The sequence below is a fragment of the Arachis hypogaea genome, chromosome 13 (assembly GCF_003086295.3).
Source record: "Arachis hypogaea cultivar Tifrunner chromosome 13, arahy.Tifrunner.gnm2.J5K5, whole genome shotgun sequence".
Lineage (NCBI taxonomy): Eukaryota > Viridiplantae > Streptophyta > Magnoliopsida > Fabales > Fabaceae > Arachis > Arachis hypogaea.
The window spans coordinates 103,455,790-103,468,698 of NC_092048.1; the positions used below are offsets into that span (position 1 = coordinate 103,455,790).

Genomic DNA, 12,909 nt, shown 5'->3' on the forward strand with positions numbered 1-12,909 from the left:
TCTTTTGTTTGTGTTTTGCTTTCTGTTTTCTCTATTTTCTCTATTTATCTGTATCTTCTATTCACTACTTCTCAGTATTCTACTATATATCTGCTAAGCGACACAAATTAATGAACTTAACTAATAACCCCGGCCCTACTAAGAACTCCCCAGTTCTTACCCCTTCTCTCTCCCTTTCCCCTTCAGATGGAAGCATGAGTACCCTTCTGTAGTTTGCTGATGACTGTTCTGCAAAGAGGATTCCTCTCTAGGTAGTCTTCTGAGTCTAGGGTGAATATCGTTCTCTGTTTATATGTATATACTGTGAGACCAGCCAATGTCTACACCCCGTTTGTTCTTGAACTTCAACTTAAATCTTGTGTACGAGACTCCTGTTGTGTGGCTACCTGATGAGGTACCAGAGAGACGTCATATGGCAACGTCTGATCGTGCAGAGGAATAGTAGATGATGTTCCATCTTTTGGTGACGTTCCACCTGACTGGAGTTTTGAAGATTTAGAACGCACTTTCCCTCGCTTTAGTAGTTTAGAGGGACTAGGCGAGTAAAGAGTCTAGGCTAGCCTAGGTGCCAGCTTAGGGACCTCTTGAACAGGTCAGGACCTGGGATGTTGTATGTATGTATATGTATATAGTTATTATCTAGCTATATCTAGGGGTGTTCTAACTAAAAGTCTATACTTTAATAAAGGCTGGATCACTGAATGTTGTTAGCTGCTTGTGATGTATTTATGTGTGATTGTTTATACCTATTTTATCTGTTTTTATTTGTGAATTGATTATAAATGATTCTGTTTATTAATTCAAATGTTTTAAAAAAAAAAGTACCTCGCTAACTAACTATGCTTTTAACAACGAATCAGGCTCATATAATAAATAATAGATAATAATTAGGATGACAAATTGGTAGCACTCAGTTTCTGGTATGTCCTAGGCGTACTGAAAATTGGGTCGTTACAATTTGGTATCAGAGCAGTTCGTTCCCAGTAGAGCCTGGGGAGTGGACTGACTATGCTTCATTGCATACTCTGCTTGTGTGTCTCATGCTGTTAGGGTATCTTCAAGATACATTTGGCATGAATGTCTATGAGTGCTCATTTTGGGAATGTTCGTGCCTAACTTGAGATATTAAGACTGATCACCTTAAGGTTGATTGTTTGGTGCGAATAAAACCTCAATGACTGTGAATAGGCATGGTTTAATCGAGATCCGAACGACGAATCGATGTAAGACCAGCTATCCTAATAGCTGTTATGATATACATGGCAATGACTATGTTAGATTTGGATGCTGTATGGAACGGACCTACCTCTTCGTCAGGATGGCTTGAAGAAAGTAGATCACTTGAAGATGGATTCTTCACGTGGCAGAAATTTTGAGGGCAAAATTTTCTTTTAGGAGGGTAGAATGTAACAACCCTGATTTTCGAGTACGCGAGATATTTTCTAAAGGCACGGATTTCTCCGGAAGATCAGTAAAGAGAACACCTCTTCTATATCAACAAGTATCTTGATACTCATTGTCATTATGTCATCCTTAAGCTAGAACCTTTTCTGAGGCAAGCTCGATAACGCGGTCACGAAGAACCTAGTTTTTGAACTGTATCGGTTGGCAGTTTTGATTCTGATTTTCGTAAATAGTCTCTGTTTGATGAACCGGACTTGATTCATGAGAGGAGAGAGATAATATTATAATATTATCATTATATTAGTATTAGAAAATTCTTGAATGATATTATAAGGTTACTTGGTCTGTTTTAGTTAAAAACAGGAAAATCGGTTTAACTGGGTTTACGGTTTATTGGTGCAGCTTAGCACCAGCACTCTCTGACGACTTTAGCAATGCTAAGGCCTCATCATACATGTTTTATTCTCATAATAAATATGTTACTAGTGTCATTTATTCTAGTAGCTCAGAAAATAATTTTTAGAGATGTTTTCACAAGTGTTCCGATACATCTAGTTTTAGTAGTTATACACCTAAGATATTTTAATATTATTTTAACCCACCTCCAAGCCAACCAATCACAACTCACCTTACACCCCCAAGACACTCCAAGGCTGTCTCATTTCTTCATTTTGGACGAAAATAACAAGAGAGAAAAGAGAGAAACTTTCATGAACACTTAATCTTCAAAGCTTGATTTCTTCTAAACTAAAACTCAAATCAAAACTCTGATTTCACCAAAATGATCCTCTCTTTTTCCTCTACATAACCATGTGACTTATCATGGCTGGAAATAAGGTTAGATGGCTGTCTCCCTCCATCTTCAATTCAGTTTTCAAGGAAAACCATGCAAAACATGTGTTTTCTTGATGTTCTTCCTTAGGAACCGTGCTTAACTTGACTTGAGGGCCAAGAAACGTTAATTTCCAGCAAGTCTGAGGTGAGATATCTCTTCCTAACGTGCTGAGAGAGATTTGGTCAGTTGAGAGTTTGTGGATTTAAAGTTGTTCTTGATGTGATTTAGGAGGAAAAAGTGCTAAAGGACCACCTGAAAGTCTAACTGAATTAGGAGCAGCAAAACCAGGTAGGGTGTAATGAAATTAATCTTGATTATTTTTGTTTGAGTTGTGTGAATGTTGTATGATTTGGCTGTGTGATGAGCGGATAATTTATACGCTTTTTGGCATTTTTTTTAGTATGCTTTTAGTAGGATCTAGTTACTTTTAGGGACGTTTTCATTAGTTTTTATGTTAAATTCACATTTCTGGACTTTACTATGAGTTTTTGTGTTTTTCTGTGATTTCAGGTATTTTCTGACTGAAATTGAGGGACTTGAGCAAAAATCAGATTCAGAGGTTGAAGAAGGACTGCTGATGCTGTTGGATTCTGACCTCCCTGCACTCAAAGTGGATTTTCTGGAGCTACAGAACTCAAAATGGCGCGCTTTTAATTGCGTTGGAAAGTATACATCCAGGGCTTTTCAGAAATATATAATAGTCTATACTTTGCCCAAGTTTAAAGGACGCAAACTGGCATTCAACGCCAGCTCTCTGCCCAATTCTAGAGTTCAGCGCTAGAAATGGATCAAAAACCAGAGTTGAACGCCAGAAATGGATCAACACCTGGCATTCAACTCCACAAATGGCCTCTGCACGTGGAAAGTTAAGGCTCAGCCCAAGCACACACCAAGTGGGCCCCGGAAGTGGATTTATGCATCAATTACTTACTTATGTAAACCCTAGTGACTAGTTTATTATAAATAGGACCTTTTACTATTGTATTAGACATCTTTGGACGCCTGGTTCTTAGATCAGAGGGGCTGGCCATTCGGCCATGCCTGGACCTTTCACTTATGTATTTTCAACGGTAGAGTTTCTACACTCCATAGATTAAGGTGTGGAGCTTTGCTGTTCCTCAAAGATTAATGCAAAGTACTACTGTTTTCTATTCAACTCATCTTATTTCGCTTCTAATATATTCATTCGCACTTCAACCTGAATGTGATGAACGTGACAATCATCATCATTCCCTATGAATGCGTGCCTGACAACCACTTCCGTTCTACATTAGATTGAATGAGTATCTCTTAGATCTCTTAATCAGAATCTTCGTGGTGTAAGCTAGAATGATGGCGGCATTCAAGAGAATCCGGAAAGTCTAAACCTTGTCTGTGGTATTCCGAGTAGGATTCAATGATTGAATGACTGTGACGAGCTTCAAACTCGCGATTGCTGGGCGTAGTGACAGACGCAAAAGGATAGTAAATCCTATTCCAGCATGATCGAGAACCGACAGATGAATAGCCGTACCGTGACAGGGTGTGTTGACCATTTTCACTGAGAGGATAGGATGAAACCATTGACAAGGGTGATGCCTCCAGACGATTAGCCGTGCCGTGACAGGGCATTTGGATCATTTTCCCGAGAGAAGACCGAAAGTAGCCATTGACAATGGTGATGTATTACATAAAGCCAGCCATGGAAAGGAGTAAGACTGATTGGATGAAGATAGCAGGAAAGCAGAGGTTCAGAGGAACGAAAGCATCTCTATTCGCTTATCTGAAATTCTCACCAATGAATTACATAAGTATTTCTATCCCTGTTTTATTAATTATTTTCGAAAACCCCATTACTATTTTATACCCGCCTGACTGAGATTTACAAGGTGACCATAGCTTGCTTCATACCAACAATCTCCGTGGGATTCGACCCTTACTCACGTAAGGTATTACTTGGACGACCCAGTGCACTTGCTGGTTAGTTGTGCGAAGTTGTGAACCATGGTATTGGCATCATGTTTTTGGCGCCATTACCAGGGAAAGAAAGAGCGATGAATTTTACATAATTAAAGTGTAATCACAATTTCTGCGCACCACGTTTTTGGCGCCGTTGCCGGGGATTGTTCGAGTATGGACAACTGACGGTTCATCCTGTTGCTCAGATTAGGTAATTTTCTTTTTATTTTCTTTTCAAAAAATTTTCAAAAATCTTTCAAAAATTTAATCATATGTTTTCTAAAAAAATAAAAAATGTTTTCAAAAATATATTTTTCTTCAGAATTTTTAAGAATGAATTCTAGTGTTTCATAAAGCATGTTGAAGCTTGGCTGGCTGTAAAGCCATGTCTAAATTCATTTGGACTAAGGCTTCCAATTTGTTATCAAGAGCAAGCTAGTTGGTGCTAATCCACCTACTACTGTTCATGATCTACCTGTTACATGCTAAAGCTTGGCTGGCTATTAAGCCATGCCTGACCCTTTGATTGGAGCTTTAGACTAAAGAGCATAAGATTCCTGGAATTCATATTAAAAATTTTGGAATCCTTATTTTTTTCTTTTTCAATATAATTTTCGAAAAAAAAATACAAAAAAATTATAAAATCATAAAAATCAAAAATATTTTGTGTTTCTTGTTTGAGTCATGAGTCATGTTATAAGTTTGGTGTCAATTGCATGTACATCTTGCATTTTTCGAAAATTCTCATGCATTCATAGTGTTCTTCATGATCTTCAAGTTGTTCTTGGTAAGTCTTCTTGTTTGATCTTTGCATTTGCATGTTTTGTGTATTTTCTTGTTTTTCATATGTATTCTTGAATTCTTAGTGTCTAAGCATTAAAGAATTCTAAGTTTGGTGTCTTGCATGTTTCCTTTGCATTAATAATTTTTCAAAGATGTGTTCTTGATGTTCATCATGATCTTCATAATGTTCTTGGTGTTCATCTTGACATTCATAGCATTCTTGCATGCATTCATTGTTTTGATCCATAACTTTCATGCATTGCATCATTTTTCTTGTTTTTCTCTCTCATCATAAAAATTCAAAAATAAAAAAAATATCTTTCCCTTTTTCTCTCTTAAAATTTCGAAAATTAGATTTGACTTTTTCAAAAATTTTTAAAATCTAGTTGTTTTTATGAGTCAAATCAAATTTTCGAATTAAAAAAAAAAATCTTTTTCAAAAATCAAATCTTTTTTTTTATTTTTTTTTCAGTTATTTTTGAAAATTTCAAAAATATTTTTCAAAAATCTTTTTCTTAATTTTACATCATATTTTCGAAAATAACAATAACAATTAATGTTTTGATTCAAAAATTTCAAGTTTGTTACTTGCTTGTTAAGAAAGATTCAAACTTTAAGTTCTAGAATCATATCTTGTGATTTCTTATGAATCAAGTCGTTAATTGTGATTTTAAAAATTAAATCTTTTTCAAAAACTAATTTAAATCATATCTTTTCAAAAAAAATATCTTCTTATCTTATCCTTTTCAAAAATTTGATTTCAAAATATCTTTTCTAACTTCCTAACTTCTTATCTTTTCAAAATTTGTTTCAACTAACTAACTAACTTTTTGTTTGTTTCTAACCTTTTTCAAAACTACCTAACTAACTCTCTCTCTCTAATTTTCGAAAATATCTTCCTTCTTTTTCAAAAATTTCTTTTTAATTAACTAATTATTTTATTTTATATTTGAATTTTCGAAAAACTACTAACCTTTTTCAAAAACTATTTTCGAAAATCACTAACTCTTTTTCAAAAATAATTTTCGAAAATTCTCTCTCTCTCTTTTCTCCTTCTATTTATTTATTCTTCTAATCACACAGGGACCTCTATACTGTGGTAAAAAAGATCCCTATTATTATTATTTTTCTGTGCCCTCTTCTTTGTCATATGAGCAGGAGCAAGGACAAGAATATTCTTGTCGAAGCAGATTCAGAACCTGAAAGGACTCTGAAGAAAAAATTAAGAGAAGCTAAATTACAACAATCCAGCAAACACCTTTCAGAAATTTTCAAACAGGAAGAGGAGATGGCAGCCGAAAATAATAATAATGCAAGGAGGATTCTTGGTGACTTTACTGCACCTAATTCCAATTTACATGGAAGAAGCATCTCCATTCCTGCCATTGGAGCAAACAATTTTGAGCTGAAACCTCAATTAGTTTCTCTGATGCAGCAGAACTGCAAGTTTCATGGACTTCCATCTGAAGATCCTCTCCAGTTCTTAACTGAATTCTTGCAGATCTGTGATACTGTTAAGACTAATGGAGTAGATCCTGAAGTCTACAGGCTCATGCTTTTCCCATTTGCTATAAGAGACAGAGCTAGAATCTGGTTGGACTCTCAACCCAAAGATAGCCTGAACTCTTGGGATAAGCTGGTCAAGGCTTTCTTAGCCAAGTTCTTTCCTCCTCAAAAGCTGAGCAAGCTTAGAGCTGATGTTCAAACCTTCAGACAGAAAGAAGGTGAATCCCTCTATGAAGCTTGGGAAAGATACAAACAGTTGACCAAAAAGTGTCCTTCTAACATGCTTTCAGAATGGACCATCCTGGATATATTCTATGATGGTCTGTCTGAGTTATCAAAGATGTCATTGGATACTTCTGCAGGTAGATCAATTCACCTAAAGAAAACGCCTGCAGAAGCTCAAGAGCTCATTGACATGGTTGCTAATAACCAGTTCATGTACACTTCTGAGAGGAATCCTGTGAGTAATGGGACGCCTATGAAGAAGGGAGTTCTTGAAGTTGATACTCTGAATGCCATATTGGCTCAGAACAAAATATTGACTCAGCAAGTCAATATGATTTCTCAGAGTCTGACTGGAATGCAAGCTGCATCCAACAGTACTCAAGAGGCTTCTTATGAAGAAGAAGCTTATGATCTTGAAAACCCTACAATAGCAGAGGTGAATTACTTAGGTGAACCTTATGGAAACACCTATAATCCATCATGGAGAAATCATCCAAATCTCTCATGGAAGGATCAAAGGCCTCAACAAGGCTTTAATAATGGTGAAAGGAACAGGTTTAGCAATAGCAAGACTTTTCCATCATCTACTCAGCAACAGACAGAGAATTCTGAGCAGAATCCATCTAGCTTAGCAAACTTAGTCTCTGATCTATCCAAGGGCACTGTAAGTTTCATGAATAAAACAAGGTCTTCCATTAGAAATTTGGAAGCACAAGTGGGCCAGCTGAGTAAAAGGATCACTGAAATCCCTCCTAGTACTCTCCCAAGCAATACAGAAGAGAATCCAAAAGGAGAGTGCAAGGCCATTGACATAAGCACCATGGACAAACCTGTAAGGGAAGGAGAGGACGTGAATCCCAAGGAGGAAGACCTCCTGGGACGCCCAGTGATCAATAAAGAGTTTCCCTCTGAGGAACCAAAGGACTCTGAGGCTCATATAGAGACCATAGAGATTCCATTGAACCTCCTTATGCCATTCATGAGCTCTGATGAGTATTCCTCTTCTGAAGAGAATGAGGATGTTACTGAAGAGTAAGCTGCCAAGTTTCTTGGTGCAATCATGAAGCTGAATGCCAAATTATTTGGTAATGAGACTTGGGAAGATGAACCTCCCTTGTTCACTAATGAACTAAGTGATCTGGATCAACTGACATTGCCTCAGAAGAAACAGGATCCTGGAAAGTTCTTAATACCTTGCACCATAGGCACCATGATCTTTAAAGCTCTGTGTGACCTGGGTTCAGGTATAAACCTCATGCCCCTCTCTGTAATAGAGAAACTAGGAATCTATGGGGTGCAAGCTGCTAAAATCTCATTAGAGATGGCAGACAATTCAAGAAAACAGGCTTATGGATAGGTAGAGGACGTGTTAGTAAAGGTTGAAGGCCTTTACATCCCTGCTGATTTCATAGTCCTGGATACTGGAAAGGAAGAGGATGAATCCATCATCCTAGGAAGACCTTTCCTAGCCACAGCAAGAGCTGTGACTGATGTAGACAGAGGAGAACTAGTCCTTCAATTGAATGAGGACAACCTTATGTTTGCAACTCAAGGATCTCTTTCTGCATCCATGGAGAGGAAGCATAAAAAGCTTCTCTCAAAGCAGAGTCAACCAAAGCCCCCACAGCCAAACTCTAAGTTTGGTGTTGGGAGGCCACAACCAAACTCTAAGTTTGGTGTCAAACCCCCATATCCAAACTCTAAGTTTGGTGTTGGGAGGTCTCAACAAAGCTCTGCTATTCTGTGAGGCTCCATGAGAGCCCACTGTCAAGCTATTGACATTAAAGAAGCACTTGTTGGGAGGCAACCCAATCTTTATTTAATTATATTTCTATTAGTTGTATGTCTTTGTAGGTTCATGATCATGTGGAGTCACAAAATAAAAATAAAAATTGAAAACGGAATCAAAAACAGCAGAAGAAAAATCATACCCTGGAGGAAGCACCTGTCTGGCGTTCAACGCCAGAACAGAGCATGGTTCTGGCGCTGAACGCCCAAAATGGGCAGTGTCTGGGCGCTGAACGCCCAAAATGGGCATCATCTGGGCGCTGAACGCCAGAAATGCACCCTGAAGAGGAGCTAGCGCTGAACGCCCAGAACAAGCATGGTTCTGGCGTTCAACGCCAGAAATGGGCAACAAATGGGCGTTGAACGCCCAAAATGGGCACCAACCTGGCGCTGAACGCCCAGAGTTGTGTGCAAGGGCATTTTACATGCCTAATTTGGTGCAAGGTTGTAAATCCTTGAACACCTCAGGATCTGTGGACCCCACAGGATCACCTCAGGATCTGTGGACCCCATAGGATCCCCACCTACCTCCACTCACTTCTTCTCACCTCTCTTTCACACAATCCCATAAACACTCTTCCCCAAAACCTTTCACCAATCACCTCAATCCCTCTTCCCCATCACCTCTTCACCACTCACAGCCATCCACTCTTCCCCATAAACCTACCTCATAAACTCCACCTACCTTCAAAATTCAAAATCAATTTCCCACCCAAACCCACCCTACATGGCCAAAACCTAATCCCCCCTCCCTCCCCTATATAAAGCCTTCCATTCTTCCTCATTTTCACACAACACAACCCTCTCTTCTCTTCTTGGCTGAAACACAACCCCTTCTCCCTCTCCTCCATTTTTTCTTCTTCTTCATTTATTCTTTCTTCTCTTGCTCGAGGGCGAGCAAAATTCTAAGTTTGGTGTGGTAAAAGCATAAGCTTTTTGTTTTTCCATTACCATTGATGGCACCTAAGGCCAGAGAAACCTCTAGAAAGAGGAAAGGGAAGACAAAAGCTTCCATCAAGGGTCTATAGCTCAGTGGTAGAACATTTGACTATAAATTAAGAGATCCCTGAGATACCTCAGGGGATACATTTTCTTCCACACAATTATTGGAAGCAACTGATGACAAGTCATCCTAGCCTATTTTAGCTAGTATTTTTCTTTAGTTTTCATTAGAATTATGCACTTTCTTGAGCTACAAGCAAGCCAATTGAGTAGATTTTCATGTTTCCCTTGATTGAACCAACCATATATGAATTCATGCCATTTCATGAGGTTTTGTGCTATATTTGTTGCATATTATGAAAGATTGAATATCTCATGATTTTGAGCATAGCTTTGATTAGTTTGGTTGATCAATGATAGGTGAAGAAAGCTTGGAGAAAGGTTGAAGCAAAGAGGAATGGCTAGGAGTGAAGAGAGGACAATGGAATAAGTGAAATTGAACCGGGATGCATGAAGTTAGCCCCAACGTTAGCCCCCTAACTTGGAGGCTAACGTTGGGCATGAAAATCACTCCCTGGGCTCCCCACGTTTGAGCCAACGTTAGCCCCCTAACTTGGAGGCTAACGTTGGCACATGACATTGAAAGGAAGTGGCCAACGTTGGCTCCAACGTTAGCCCCCTAACTTGGAGGCTAACGTTGGAACTTGAGAGTTTCTCCCCAGGGCACCAACGTTTGCGCCAACGTTAGCCCCCTAACTTGGAGGCTAACGTTGGCACTTAAATTACAAAGGAGGAAGGCCAACGTTTGCGCCAACGTTAGCCCCCTAACTTGGAGGCTAACGTTGGCGCCACTAGCACTAAGCATTGCCAACGTTAGGGTCAAAGTTAGACCCCTAACATTGGCACCAACGTCCAAACCAGAAGGATGTGGCTTGCTGCTATGAAAAGTTGGGGTCAAAGTTAGACCCCTAACTTTGGCCCTAACGTTAAGTCCAGCTTTGGCTAAACTTCAAAACCGGTTCAATTGGTTCACTTCGGTTCTTCTTCAATCTTCAAGAGCAATCAACCAAGGCCTCTTTCAACCCAATTCCACCAAGAACAAAGGCCCAACTCAAGGCTTGAAGATCATTTTGGAAAGTGTATAAATAGGATAGAATTCAAGTTATTAAGAGAGCTTTTCCTTTTGGAATTTTCATAATAGTTTTTGGGAGAGCTTTTGAACTTGAGTGAACTTTAATTTCTTTGCTTTCATTGCTTTCATTTTCCATTTACTTTTGTCTTGGATCTTGGATTGGAGAATTGAAGAAATTCTGTTTCAATCTCAATCTTGGATCTCTCTGCTTTCTTTACTGTTAATTGAATTTCATTTCCGGTTCATTGTTCTTCATCTCTTTTCTTTGCAATTTACAATTCCCTTGCAATTGTCTTGTTGGATCTAGGAAGGCATTGAGATCTAGACTTGGTTTTCTAGTCTCTAGGTCCTGAGATCTGAATTTCTTATTTCAATTCCCTGTTTATTGCTTTTTCTGTTAATTTACTTTATCGCTTCAAGATCCGGTTCGATCCTAATTCCCTTTCCCTCTTCTGTTTGATGCAATTTAGTTTTTCTTTGTTTAAATTCTGCAAATCCACATCCCAATCCCCTTTACATTTCAAGCAATTTACATTCCTTGCACTTTAAGATTCAGCAATTTACATTTCTTGCACTCTAAGTTTCTGCCATTTAATTTCTTGTTCTTTAAGATTCAGCAATTTAATTCCCTGCTCTCTTTAATTTCATGCAATTTACATTCTGCAAGTCACAAATCACTCAACCAACACTTGATTCGCTTGACTAAATCAACCACTAAACTAAAATTGCTCAATCCTTCAATCCCTGTGGGATCGACCTCACTCCCGTGAGTTTTTATTACTTGATACGACCCGGTACACTTGCCAGTTAGTTTTGTGATGTTTTGTGAGAGATTCGTTTCTCAACAAAATATCTCATCAAGTTTTTGGCGCCGTTGCTAGGGATTGATTAGATTGACAATGATTAAGTGAGGTGGTGGTCTAGATCAAGCACTTTTTCTTTATTTTTGACTAACCCACTAACTGTTTGAATTTTTGCTTAAGCTAACTAAAACTTCATTCTAGCAGTAGATTGAAGTGTAACTGGTTTGTGTGCTCTTATGTTCTGCTTGTATGTCAGGTACAAGAAGAGCCATACCCAATTTTCATGAACAAGACGAAAGAACTCTCAGGAGGTTAAGAAGAGCTGAAAGAGGGAAAAGTATTGTTGGAGAAGAGGAATCAGACGAAGAATTCCACGAGATGGAAGGAGATACATCTAATCCAGAAGGAGGAGTCAATAATCAACCACAACAGAGGAGAGTATTGGCTTCCTATACCTTTGCAAATGCTAGACATTGTGGAAGTAGCATTCTCACCCCTAATGTCAATGCAAATAACTTTGAACTGAAGCCACAACTCATCACATTGGTCCAGAACAATTGCTCATTTGGGGGAGGACCATTGGAGGATCCAAATCAACATCTATCTACCTTCTTAAGGATCTGTGACACTGTCAAATCCAATGGCGTGAATCCTGAAACTTACAAGCTTCTATTGTTCCCATTCTCATTAAGGGATAAGGCTGCACAATGGCTTGAAACTTTTCCCCAAGGAAGTATCACTAGTTGGGATGACTTGGTGACTAAATTTCTAGCCAAATTCTATCCACCCCAAAGAGTCATCAGGCTGAAAACCGAGGTGCAGACATTCACACAATTAGATGCCGAATCCTTGTATGAAGCATGGGAGAGGTACAAAGCCTTAATCAGAAAGTGTCCTCCAGAGATGTTCAATAAATGGGACGTGTTGCAAAATTTCTATGAAGGCCTGACATTAAAATCTCAGGAGGCATTAGATCATTCTGCTGGAGGTTCACTACAACTAATGAAAACTGCTGAAGAGGCTCAGAATCTTGTGGATATGGTGGCCAACAACCAATATTTCTTTGCTCATCAAAGAAGCCGCCAACCATCACAAAGAAGAGGAGTAATGGAACTAGAAGGAGTGGATTCAATCCTAGCTCAAAACAAGATGATGCATCAGCAAATTCAACAACAATTTGAGCAAATGGCCAAGAGGATTGATAGTCTCCAAGTTGCAGCAGTCAACACTAGCAACCATCAACCACATGGGGACAGAGTGAAGAAACTCAAGAAGAACAACAACAAGAGCAAGTTCAGTATATGCACAACCAAGGACCAAATGAAGTGTATGGTGATACATACAATCCATCCTGGAAGAACCACCCAAACCTCGGATGGGGAGATAACCATACCCAAAACCAACAACCATGGCAGAGGAACTCAAACCAACACAATCCAAGAAACAACCAAAATCACAACCAGCAGCAGACTAACCAAAACCCCTTCAGAAAACCTCAAAACAACTACCCCAACATCAACCAATACCAATCTAATAACCAATCTACCAACCAA

The 12,909-nt window shown here is 38.8% G+C and overlaps 1 non-coding gene across 1 annotated transcript; it reads right to left on the bottom strand.

Moving 5' to 3' along the window:
- Positions 1-6,644: 6,644 nt before the first annotated feature.
- On the bottom strand, positions 6,645-6,752 carry LOC112738602 (small nucleolar RNA R71). Its single transcript, XR_003169553.1, has one exon. It is a non-coding gene; the product is annotated as a small nucleolar RNA R71 (small nucleolar RNA).
- Positions 6,753-12,909: the final 6,157 nt, after the last annotated feature.